The sequence below is a fragment of the Saimiri boliviensis genome, chromosome 4 (assembly GCF_048565385.1).
Source record: "Saimiri boliviensis isolate mSaiBol1 chromosome 4, mSaiBol1.pri, whole genome shotgun sequence".
In the NCBI taxonomy this organism is placed as follows: Eukaryota; Metazoa; Chordata; class Mammalia; order Primates; family Cebidae; genus Saimiri; species Saimiri boliviensis.
In genome coordinates this window covers 41,124,813-41,138,621 of record NC_133452.1, presented here as the reverse complement: position 1 = coordinate 41,138,621, position 13,809 = coordinate 41,124,813, and the positions used below count along the sequence as shown (strand labels likewise).

Sequence of the window (13,809 nt, the reverse complement as noted above, 5' to 3'; positions counted from 1 at the left end):
GTACACCAGCTGGTCCGAGACAGGAGATTTCGGCCTCTCCCAAACTAAATCCTACTTGTAAAGCAGGAAAAGCTACTACTTGCTTCCAAACCCCCCCTTCCCAATAACCCTGCCTTGTCCCGCTGTCACTTTCCTTTTCTTTGCATAGGCTTCCAGTTCTCTTGTACTCTTCCCCTACAGTTTTCTCAGGAAAGAATGAGATTTCTTAAAGTCATCCCTTATGGTTTGGGTCTGTGTCCCCACCCAGATCTCATCGTTGGTTATAATCCCCACGTGTAAAGGGAGAGAGCTGATTAGATCATGGGGTGGTTCTCCCCATGCTGTTCACACGATAGTAAGTGAGTTCTCACGAGATCTGGTGGTTTTATAAGGCAGTTTTCCCTGCTCTTTTTTGCTTCTCTCGCCTACCGGCATATGAAGACGGTCCTTGCTTCCCCTTGTCTTCCACCAAGATTGTAAGTTTCCTGAGGCCTTCCCAGCCATGTGGAACCGTGAGTCAATTAAAACTTTCCTTTATAAATTACCGAGTCTCATGTAGTAGCTTTATAGCAATGTGAGAATGAACTAATATATTGTCATATAATAAATTCAGTCTCTTCATTTACATTAAAGTTACCACTTTATGAACATTTGCTTATTTTAAAAACTTAATTATTAAACTACAGTTTACCATGTAAATGCTGTCATGGACTGAACTCTGTCCCAAAATTTCATATGTTGAAGACTTAACTCACCATGTAAATGTATTTGGAGATAGGGCCTTTAAAAGGGCAATTAAAGTTAAATAAGGCCTATAGGTTGGAAACTTAATCCAATATGACTGATACCCTTATAAGACAGGGATGTGTATAAATAAAGAAAAGATCATGTGAGGACACAGTGAGAAGGTAGTCAGAGACCTCAGGACAAACCAAACCTGTGAACACTTTGATCTTGGAATTCCAGCTTACAGAATTGTGAGAAAATAAATTTGTTGTTGAAGCCACCTAGTCTATGACATTTTGGTATTGCAATGCTAGCAGATTAATACACACAGTGAAATACACAGAAATACACAAATCTTAAGTGTACAGCTTGATGGATTTTTACATATTTATAAACCCATGAAATCACTGCAGATCAAGAAATAGAACATTTCCAGTACCCCAGAAACCTCCCTCCTACTCCTTCCCACTCACTTTAGCAGTCTGTGCCCATATTTTCAGACGTGCTTGCCTGCAGAGAGGGTTCACTTAGGCCCTTCTCTCTCTCTCTCATACAGAAGTGTTTTTCTTCTGCAAGTGCCCGTGTACCTGGGCCTGGATATGAGAGTCAATTGTGGGAGTCAGGGTTGGCAGGGCCACTTGGCCAAAGATCTAAGACAACATTTTCCAAGCTGTTTTCATAAGTGATAAAGATGACACTACAATCTTCATCCGATTTCTGCATCTATTTCTCAATTGTTTCTGAACTAGGGAGAGGAAAAGGGTATCATTATCTCCTTGAAACCTAACATCTTGGTGGTTGGCTGTGTTCAAGTTTGGAATTAAAAAAAAATAACCTACTATTTTTATTATAAAATATTTTAAACATTATATATATATATATATATATATATATATATATACCATTATAATGAACTACCACCTGATTTCAATGAATAAAGACAATTTACTGTATTTGCTGAAAAACATTTTAATTTAAACTACTTTAGTAAATCAGAGTTTATTCTATTATTCTTGAAATCTGAAGGCTCTGGGTCTTTTGAACAAATAATGAATGCCTCTAACAAATAAAAAATGCAACATGACACAAAGCTCTCATAATTGTTAATTCTACTTTTTATCTAATGCACTTTCCATCATGTGGCATACCATCTGTTAACTAATGAAATGTTCCAAGTATCAAGTTGATTAATATAAAAATCTCCCTTTCTTTGATATGTGATTCAGGATTCCATGCTGGTTTGGGTTAGATCTTTAATGAAGTAGAGGCAACTGAAAGTTTAAGCAAATTTGGGGTTGTCCTACATCACTAGTATCATTCTCCAAGCAGGAATGGGTCTTAGAATCTGTTTACTTGCTCTTCTCTCCAACCAGACGCATAGGAAGAGTACATGTTATACACCTTGATGATCAGGCAGCTACACCAAATGGTTACAGAAAATCTGAATAGATTTGAGAGGGGAAGAGCATCATACATTATCAAAGAATTGCTATATGGGTGTAGAGGAGACACAGCTATTACTGGTGAAGAGTCATGGAAAGACCTGTGTCCTGAATGAAAATGCTCAAAAAATGAGAAAATTGGGACTTCAAAGATAGGCATAAACAAATTGAAGCATATTACAAGTGAACCAGGCAGAAAATCAAATTCAGGCCAGGGGTAGTTATTGTTTTGGAGGAATTAGCTAATCTAGGGCAGTGAATATGAACAACTATGAATGATTTTGAACATGAACTCATTGACTTCATGTGATTACTCAAGAGATATAAACAGCATATTTGAAAAACAAATGGCCAAGCCGAGAGAGAGAGAGAGAGAGAGAGAGAGAGAGAGAGAGAGACAGAAAGAGAGAGAGAGAGAGGGGAAAAAAAGAAAGAGAAAGAGAAAGGAAAAGAAATTACTGAAAGCTTGCAAATGGTGAGAGCCCTACATTAGACTGAGAAGAAACAGGATGTCTTAAGAAACAAGTTAAACTATTAAGAGGGACATGTCTTGATTTTCTTGTGTGATTCTTTTAATTCTTTGGAATTATCAATATGAATGATAACCCACATGAATCCAGTAATAAAAAATCCCAGGCTACAGCTGGTGAAGGTACTCAAAACCCATTTTGGTGGTTGAGTGAGATACTTCTGCCAGTGTTCAGCAGTAGTTTTACAAGGACTTAGTCTGGGGTCACATCCCTAGTCTCGATCCAGCCCTCATATCCACTTACTCTCAGGAGAAGGAGGAACTTCCCTGATTGGTAGGTTTAGGAATAGCTAAAGATAATCAATCCAGCCCATTCCTCTCTCTTTTTCTTGAGTCTGTGTGCCAGGAGAAGGGATGTATTGTGTGTTCTTTGCCATTTGATACATACCCTGTTACAGTGTGGTGGGTCTGCAGCTTTCTGGCTGTACTTATGAACAGAAGGGGAGGGGGTAAATTTGTTCATTTCAGAGGTGAAGTCTTAACAAGTTCACGCTGCCAATATCTAAGCCATAGTCTCCAATCACTTTCGTTAGTAATAAAAATGTATTTTGTTAGTAATATATCTTTTTTCACTTTTGTTAATAATAAAGATATATTTTGCTGTTACCCCAAAGTTGAACATGGAGGAAAGGTATGTTTTTTGACAATGCTCTTAGCAGTACTCTGCTTCATTTCCTAAATGACTAGATAGAATTAAAATAAATTTGTAATGATGTGCTAATATAAATAAATGAAGTATCAATAATGAATATGAATTATGATAGAGCATATAGCCTTGAACAAATTGGGGAACACAATATATGGTCTTATAATAATAATATTAATGGCTAATATTTACTAAGTGTTTATGCTGTCGAATTAAATCGTGAACCCCACTTTTTGTGAGTCCCAACATTGTGCGATGAGAGCCAAAAAGAGGCGAAGACTCTTAGAGTATACTGGAAATTTCCGAAGACAAATTTGTTTCTGAACTTCCTGGAAAATACAACTTTTGTTATCAGTGCAAATACTTCTTTCCTTTTTCCTTTTTATATTGAGATATATTGCCAGGAGAAAAATACGTGATCTGTTAGGACAGCCTGCAAAAGTATACTCCAAAAGTTTTCCCCAATTTATTCTGTTGGTAAGGGAACATAAATGTGCAAATTTTAATCTGTGGGTTAAAATTTATTTAAATTAAAATGTATTTAAAAATAGGCTGTTGTCACTCTTTATATTTAATTTCAGTCAGGATAGGCTATCGTCATCCACAGTATCAAGCAGCCTCAGAACTTCAGTGACTTAAAACAACTTAGATATATTTCTTACTCAAACTACATATTTTCTTGCAGGCTAGATGGGCACTCTGTTCTCTAGCATCCTTTCTCTGGAATCCCACGCAGGAGAGCTGTATAGGGTTTTGCATCAGCTATTCAATGTTCTTTTCCAGAAGTAAAAAATATCACTTAGTTCACAATCCCATTAGTCATAACAAGTCATCTGGCTTCACCCACTTACAAGTTGCCTAGAAGTGCAAATCTACCATGTAACAAAAAGGAAGAAAGCTAGACAACACTCTGTGATCAGCACTAGGATTGCTACATGTTTTTGCAAGTTTTATAGCTGAAAAATGGCAACTAGCCTTATTTGGCTTTTACATTACAGGAGAGGTTATGCAATTATTTTCTCTTTTGTGAATTGTTTGTGCATACCCTTTTTTGTCTGGCATATTAAAATGGGTATGTTGGCAGAGTCCAGTAGAAAAGTTGATTGAGGAATTTGTTATTCTCAAGTAATTAATAAGGATTATCCCTGCTTCTCCCTGCCCCTCACCCCGTGCTGTCTCCCTTATCCCTTGAAACTGAGAAGTTCCATATAGGAAAATATTCCAGAGGGTGGTGATCACCTTATCTGTAACACACTATAAGCTACATGTCTTAGAATGGTTTCCATGGGGGCATTGATCATTTAGTGTTTCTTAACCTGTGATTGATTCATAAGTACATCAATATCACATGTCAGGCTACTTCAGGTACTCTGTACAAGATACCTGTTTTTTCAATGTGTAGTTCTTAGGCCTCTCTCAATTTGGAGTGACATAAGTCCAATCTGAACCAGTTTAAAAAAAAAAACAAAAAGATGTGTCCTTAAGTAAAAGTTATAGGGATTTCCTAGGTTTAGGCATGGCTGGATATGTGAAGTCAAATGCTATCATCAGAACTTATTCATTTACCACTAAGATCGCATTGGGAAGTTATGTGAGTCTTCACTTCCTCATCTACATGAGGAACATCTGCCTCCAAGGTTCAAGTGATTCTCCTGCCTCAGCCTCCCAAGTAGCTAGGGTTACAGGCATACACCACCATGTCCAGCTAATTGTTTGTATTTAGTAGACATGGGGTTTCACCGTCTTGTTCAGAATGGTCTGGAACTCCTGACCACACCTGACATGTGAGCCACTGTGCCCAGCCCATGCAAAACTTTTAATACAATGCCTAACATAGTAATAGAAATGGAAGATAACTGCCTACTATTATTCTTACTACATCTACTATTACTGTTTATTCTTCTTAGGTATAGATTGTTCAATACACTGAAATGACCTAATTGCATCTGTCATTCAGAGATTTGAATTTAGCTTAACTATTATCTTTAGACTTTATCATTGACATACAGATGAAGGTGATGGGTATAAAAGATTTGAAATACGTTTTTCAAATATGTCCTATAGCAGATTTCAGGAAGAGGTCAGAAACTGGACTTGCCAGATTACACATTTCTCTATGTTGAATGTGTTGAATTTGATGTGCCTATGTGGTAACAAAATGGATATATCCAGTTTATAGCTGGAACTCTGATTCTGTACATAGGTCATGACAGGTCAGGATAATAAATAGTAATTGCAGAGTCATTTACTTATGTCAGAGATTGCAAACTGCAAATTGGAGGAATGGAATGTGTATTTTTTCCTCCTAAATAGCTCTTAACAATAAATGGGCTACTTTAACATCCTATTACATAAAAACAAAAAAAATTGAGTTAAAAATAAATTTGCTTGACATGACAAATATCAAAGGGAACTGAGGAGCAGCTAATTCTTTGGCCATGATTCCAACTCTTCATTCAGTATGTGTGCACGCCTATTCCCCATTCATTTGGGTCACTTTCTTCCCCTCTGGAGGAATTTGAGTGCTAAGTCTATTCAAGGGTAATAGAGTCCTTGACAGAGTTCATGGCTAAGGCCAGAGATGTAAGCGAGGTTGCCATTTGGAAATAGAGGAAAAGGTGACCAATTACGGAAGTGGGGAGAAGAGCCATCCAAGGAAACTCAGAAGGATCAGGTAGTAAGAACAGCAGGAGAGAGCAGTTTCACCCAAGTCAAAGTAGGAGATGTGTTATTTATTTATATTATTATTATATTTAAATTTTCCAGATGAGGTTTTGCTCTGTCGACCAGCTGGAGTGCAGTGATGGAATCATAACTCACTGCAGCTGCAATCTTCTGGGCTCAAGCAATCCTCCTGCCTCAGTCTTGCGAGCAGCTGGGACTATAGGCATGCCCCACTGTGCCTGGTTAATTTTTTAAGTCTCTTTATAGAGAAGAATGGTCAGTGCCATATTCCCAGATAAATCTAACAGGCTGAGTTAAAATAATCTATGAATTTCATTAATTAGGAGATAATGACATACAATGAAAGCAGTTTCACTCTTGTCATAGGGCAGAAATGTACAATAGATAGAAGACATGTGGATGTCTTTTTAAAATATATTTCTAATTTTTTAACTCTTCTGCCTAATGGAATGACAACTAAATGGGGTTGTAAGTAGGATTGCTTTTTTCAATTATAGAATCAGAAAATGTTTTGTTGCCTAACCGAGAAGACGTTCAAACATGAGTTGCTATAAATAGAGTGAAGTCGCAGAAGCAACTAATGGAGCCTGATTCCAGTTGAGATGGATTCAGCAAAATTTTAATCACAATGATATATGTGAGTTTTAAGACTTGTTGGTCTTAAGGTGAATATTCCATAAGTTCTTGGAGCTCAAATATTTTACAATTAATTTAATTTATTAATTGATCCTACCCACCCTCAAACAGAGTTCTTTTATCCCCTCTCCTAGCTACCCAGTCTCCAAAATAACATGAAAGTTATTTTATACTTCTCTCTATTCCTCTTATCTTTCCTGCTGCCTCCCATGCAATCAGACACAAAGTCCTACAGATTCTTTTTTAAAAATATATACTGAGTCTTCATCTTGTTTTTTTTCTTAAAAACAAGATTCTTCTTCTTTTTTTTTTTTTTTTTGGTCATCTCCATTAAACTGGAACCTCCTTGAAAGTGATGCTTATACTTATTCATGTTTTCCCTCACTTTGTAAAAATATATGTAACATAATATCTAGTGAGTTTTGTAGAGATGAACTAAATGATCCCGTTACTAGTTTTCCAGTTTCGCCACCTGCTACCCTTGCATTTTACACTCTAGCCATAATGAACAACCAGCTCTCTCCCCAATACTCCAGAACATTCTTTTGTCTTCGTACATGTTTCTTTATCTTTTTGCAAGCTCTTATTTCTGCCTGAAATGCTCTTTGATATGCATTGTTCACCTGGAAAATGGACCTTACCTTTGAAGAGTTGGAAGAATTTATGCCCCTGTGAAATTTCTTTTTGTCTTTCTACTTCTGTGCAGACTCTGCTGCAGAATACCAAATACATTTTTTTCTCCTTTCTGGCAGAGCCAGAATTTCCCAGCCTCATTTGTTGTTTGAAATGACCACAGAAGGTGAATGGAAACAATGTGTGGACTCTCAGGCTTGGTGGGTAAATTCCTCCCAGTTGTGATCCTCCCTATTGTTTTCCGTATTCAGGTGGATGATCTAAAGAACCCTTTCAAGGAGATCAAAGGAACTACATGTTGAAGATGGTAAAGCTGTTAGAGAAAGGAGCTCGGGTCCCCGAGTCTCCTTAAAAGAGAGCTGCCCAATCAGCAACTCCTGCATAGGACCATTGCAAGAGTGGGAAATAAAGTTTTATTGTGTTAAACCACAGAGTTCAAATTTATCGATTATAACTGGTCAGGTAATCTTAACTAGTGCAGCTCTCAATGCATCTTATATGCACCTCTATCATAATTCAGTATGTTAGACTGTAATAATCGGTGGATATGGCTATCACTACACCAGACTATGCCTGTCCTCTAGACTTTGTGTTTCAATGTTCCCAGTATCTGCTACAAAATATGTGATGTTTTACAAACATTAACCCTAATTTTTGTGAGTGTGCCACAATTTATTATCTTTTTCTCAAATTTATTTTTTTTTCTGGGAATTTTTTTTCCAATTCTTTTATTGTGGTAAAATACACATAAAATTTACCATCTTAACCATTTTATAACTGTACAGCTCAGTGGTGTTAAGTATATCCATGATGTTATGCAACCATCACCACCATTCATCTCCATAACTCTTCTCATCTTGTAAAACTGAAACTTCATACTCATGAAACTGAGTATTGCCTCTTCTCCCAGCCCCTGGGAACGCTATTCTACTTTCTGTCTCTATGATTTTGCCTACTCTAAGTATCTCATGTAAGTGGAATCATGTGGTGTATGTATTTTTGTGACTGGTTTACTTCATTTAGCATAAAACCTTCAAGGTTCATCCATTTGTACCATATGTCAGTATTTCCTTCCTTTTTAAGTTTTATATTTAAAAAATGTTTTTAGAGATGGGATCTTCCTATGTTGCCTAGACTGACCTTAAACTTCTGGGCTCAAGCAGTCTTCCCACCTCAGCTTCCCTAGGATCTGGGACTACAGGCATGTACTACATTTTGCTCATCCATTCATCCCATTGATGAACACTTGAGTTACTTCTTTGTTTTAGCAATTGTGAATAATGCTGTTGTAAAACTGGCGTATAAATATCCCTTCAAGACTGTTTTCAGTTCTTCGGGGTATATACCAAGAATTGGAACTTCTGGATCATATGGTAATTCTATTTTTAATATTTGAGATCTTGCCATACTGTTTTCCACAGTGGCTATAAAATTTTGCATTCCAGTAACAGTACAGAAGAATTTCAATTTCTCCACATTCTTGTCAACATGTTATTTTCTATGTTTTTTAAAAAAGTATTTAGTATCCCTCCTAACAGGTGTGGGGGATATCTCACTGTAAGTTTTGGTTTGCATTTCCCTAATGATTAGTGAAGTTGAGCATCTTTCATGTACTTATTGGTCATTTACATATTTTCTTTAGAGAAGTGTCTACTTATGTCCTTCACCCACTTTTAAATAAGATTGTTCATTTTTCATTGTTGAGTTTTAGGATTTCTCTACATATTAATATATTATCAGATATATGATTTGCAAATATTTTGCTCTGTAGATTGCCTTTTTACTCTGTTGATATTGTCTTTAAAAATATATATTTAAAAAATTCTACCCAGCTTTATTAACATTTTATTGACAAATAAAATTTATTCTTATTTGTAGTATGCAACATGATGTTTTGATGTATGCATACAGTATAAAATGATTAAATCCTGTTAATTAACATACCCATTGCCTCACATAATTATTTTTTTGGTAGTGAGAACATTTAAATTCTACTCTGTTCTTTTCAGATATATAATTTATTATTAGTTATCATGCTACACAAGATATTATCTTTTGATACACAATTGTTTTTTCATTTTTATAAAGGCCAATTTATCTGTTTTTTTTTCTTTTGTAGCCTGTGCCCTTAGAATAATCTCCAGGAAATCACTGCCAAATGCAATGTCATAAAATGTTTGCTGTATGTTTCTTCTTAAGAGTCTTATAGTTTCTTAAGGTTTTAAATGTGCATCCTTGATCCATTTAAATAAACGTTTGTATATGGTGTTAGGCAAGGGTCCGACTCATTATTTTGCATTTGGATGTCCGGTTTTCCCAGCACCAGTTGTTCCAAAGACTCTTTTCCTCATTAAACCGTCTTAGCCCTCTTGCGAAAATCATGTGACCATAGATATAAGGGTTTATTTCTGAATTATCTATTCTATTCCATTGATCTATATCTTCCATTGGTCTGTGTCTGTCTTTGTGACAGTACTACACTGTTTTGATTACTGTAGCTTCGTGGTAAGTTTTAAAGTCAGAAACTGTGACTCCTCCAGATTTGTTCCTTTTTCAAGACTGTTCTGGCTATTCGGGGGACTTTGATATTCCATATGAATTTTAAGATAAATGTTTATATTTCTGTAAAGAATATCATTAGGATTTTCATAGGATTGTATTGAATCGGTAGATCATTTTTGGTAGTATTGATACCTTAAAAATATTGTCTTCTAGTCCATACACATAGGATGAGTTTCTATTTTTTTTAAGTCTTTAATTTCTTTCATCAATATTTTGTAGTTTTTCTTACACAAGTCTTTCATCTCCTTGAGTAATTTCTATGTCTTTTATTTTCATTCAGAAATACTTATTAGGTGCCCACTCTGTTCCCCATGTTATCCCAGGGAGTTGTTACAAAATGATGAGCAAGACAGACAAGAGCTCATGGGGCTTCCTTACGCATGTCTTTTGGAATTGCCAATTTACCTCCTGTGGCTATGGCAAATGTATCATGTAATTCTAGTCCATGAGCTTAGTGTACTTATTTTAAGATACTCACTCAGCTGTACTTGTTTTTTTTTTTTAAAAAAATACCTGAAACTTGATTTGTCTGTGTGGATATGAAGAGTAAATAAACTATTCCACACATGTAAAGTACATTTTATTCTCCCTGTAAAACTCTAAATGTTTTTCTTCAACATACACTTTATGATGTATATATTTACTATTATTTTGAGATAGCTGGGAAAATGAAGGTCCCATAATTAGGAAGAGATGGAATATTTGATACATTATGCAGCTGCCTGTTTTTACTCTTGTCACCTAGTCTCAGTTTTTCAGGTTTTCTAAAATGTTATAAATGCACACACATGTACACACACTTACTTAATTTCTTCTTAATCTGTGATCTTCCAGGTTTCTATTATATAGATTAATCCAAGTATATTTGCTAGTCTTTTTAAATTAAAGAAAGTCAATGACAAAAGGACCATCATGTGGACAATCAGTGGGGAATATTTCACTCACTTTTGCTAGTTACTTGTTCTCAGTGCAAAAGTTTAAAAGGAAGTCTTTCATTTCTTCAAAATTTTGAAGGTTTTAAAAATCATTTTCTTTTTAGCACTGGAAACTGTCAGGAAAAACAGTATGTACCCCTAATGACTATTTCGGGAAGAAATATGTCACTGTTTTAAATAATTGGATACAGTATATAAATGCTATTTTGTAAAGTCTAAATTCTACTATTAACTGAACAAAATATAAACCAGGAAATTAACGTAGAAGAAATAATCACATTCACCTGTTCCTCTCGTCTCTAACATTCTGCTCTTCCTTTGCCCTGTAGGGTAACCATGGTGCGAAAGATACTGATGGCTTGGATGGAGAACAGGTACAGAAATTTCTCATTCTATGTTCCCCCTCTACTAGTTTGGCATTTACACGTCATGATTAATCTAGAAATGTAAACACGCATATTTAATAATGTTTAAAGTTTATCTATATGTTTGTTCTTATCCTAAAGATACAAGAACCCTAGAAACCTAACTCGAATCAACCTCTCCCATATTACAGTTATTTCCATTTTATTTTTGTTAAATTGTATGACTTAGACATTTTTATTATTATTGTTTTGTATAGTCATGCTTATTTAGCTCTACCATCATATTTCTTCAATTTTCTGGAAGAGTTCGAGAAGGATTACTATTAGTTCTTTGAATGTTTGGTAGAATTCACTGAGGAAGCCATCAGGTCCACAGCTTTTCTTCAAGAGATTTTTTGATTACTGATTCAATCTTCTTACCAGTTAGAAGTCTATTCATGTTTTCTATTTCTTCAGGATATAGTCTTTGCAGGTTTTGTGCTTCGGAAATTTTTTCATTTTATATAAGCTACTTAGTTGCTGGCACTTGTTCTTAGTACTGTCTTATAATTTCTTTCTTTCTTTCTTTGAGACCGAGTCTTGCTCTGTTGCCCAGGCTTGAGTGCAGTGGTGTGATCTCGGCTCACTGCAGACTCTGCCTCCTGGGTTCAAGTGATTATCTTGTCTCAGCCTCTTGAATAGCTGGGATTGTAGGTGTAGGCTACCACACCCGGCTAATTTTGGTATTTTTAGTAAAAAGGGGGTTTCACCATTTTGGCCAGGCAGGTCTCAAACTCCTGACCTCAAGGGATCCACCTGCCTCGGCCTCCCAAAGTGCTGAGATTATAGGTGTGAGCCACCCCACCCATCCTATTATAATTCCTTTTATTTATGTGGAATCATTAGTAAAGTCTCCACTTTCATTTTTTATTTTATTAATTTAAATTTTTCTTTTTTTTAGTTTATCTAGCTAAAATTTCATCAATTTTGCTGATCTTGAATCGATTTTTGTTTTTATTGATTTTCTCTGTTTTTTTCATCCTCCATTTTATCTTTGCTCTAATCATTATTATTTCCTTCTTTCTGCAAGTTTTGAGTTTAGTTTCTCTTTTTCTAGTTCCTTAAGGAATAAAGTGAGGCTATTGTTTTGAGAATCTTTTTTGTTTAACATTAAGTATTTACAGCCATAGTTTTTTACTTTAGCACCAATTTTGCTGTCTACCATACCTTTTGGTATGTTGTAGTTTCATTTTCATTTGTCTCTAATTATTTTATATGTTCTTTTGTGATTTTTTTGGCCCATTGGTTATTGAAGACTGTGCTGTGTGATCCTTTTATAGCTCACAAGCCTGATGATTAGGTTTTCATGTACATGGATGAGATGTACCTTTCTTGAACCTGGTTCTTGCAACATAGGCACATTACTTTTTCCTGATGTGAAAAATAGGAAAAAGAAGTGTGTTGTGCAGTTTCCAAAAATTTGTGAAGTTTCTAGTTTACCTTGTGTTATTGAGTTCTAATTTCATCCTCTTGTGGTCAGAGAAGACAATTTGCATAATATTTATCTTTTAAAATCTGTGGAGAATTTGTGACTTAATATATGATATATCTTGGAAAATATTCCATGTGTACTTGAGAAGAATGTGTATGCTGTTTATGTTGGGTAGTGCTCTGTATATGTCTGTTAGCTCTAGTTGGTTTACTGTGTTGTCTTCTATTTCCTTTCTTAGCTTGTGTCTGATTGGTGTCTTCATTATTGAGAGGGGAGTATTGAAATCTTTATTATTGTAGAACTACATTTCTCTCTTCATTTCTGCCAGCTTTTGCCTCATATAATTTGATGGTCTGTTATTAGATGCATGAGTGTTTGGAGTTTTTATATCTTCTTGCTGTATTGAACATTTTAATTTATAATGTCCTTATTTATGTCTTTTTAACTTTTTGAATTTAAAGTATATGTTGTCTTATATTGGTACAGCCACTGCTGCTCTCTTTTGGTTACTATTTGCATGGAATAACTTTTTCTTTTACCTTTTTTTTTTTTTTTAAATAAACCCACTTTTATTTATTTTTTTGGGAGACAGAGTCTCCCTCTGTTGCCCGGTCTGGAATGTTATGGTACAATCTCAGCTGACTGCAACCTCTGCCTGTGGGTACAAGCAATTCTCATGCCTCAGTCTCCAGAGAAGCTGGGATAATAGGCACCCACCACCACCCCTGCTAATTTTTTGTATTTTAGTAGGGACAGTGTTTCACCACATTGCCTAGGGTGATCTGGAACTCCTGACCTCAGGCAATCTGCCCACCTCTGCCTCTCAAAGTGCTAGGATTACAGGTGCAAGTCACAATGCCAGGCCAGAATAGCTTTTTCTATCATTCCACCTTTTTTTTTGGGGGGGGTGGGGGATGGAGTCTTGTTCTTGTTGCCCAAACTGGAGTGCAATGGTGCAATTTGAGCTCACTGCAACTTCCACCTCCCGGGTTCAAGTCATTCTCCTGCCACAGCCTCCAGAAAAGCTGGGATTACAAACATGCGCCATCATGCCCAGCTATTTTTTCCTATTTTTAGTAGAGACAGGGTTTCACCATTTGGCCAGGCTGGTCTCAAACTCCTGACCTCAGATGATATACCCACCTTGGCCTCTCAAAATGCTGTGATTACAGGTATGAGCCACTGCACCAGCCTATCATT

At 35.9% G+C, this 13,809-nt stretch overlaps 1 non-coding gene across 1 annotated transcript; it reads left to right on the top strand.

The window, feature by feature from the left end:
• Positions 1-12,445: 12,445 nt before the first annotated feature.
• On the top strand, positions 12,446-12,554 carry LOC120363514 (small nucleolar RNA U13). The gene has a single exon (XR_005579057.1). It is a non-coding gene; the product is annotated as a small nucleolar RNA U13 (small nucleolar RNA).
• Positions 12,555-13,809: the final 1,255 nt, after the last annotated feature.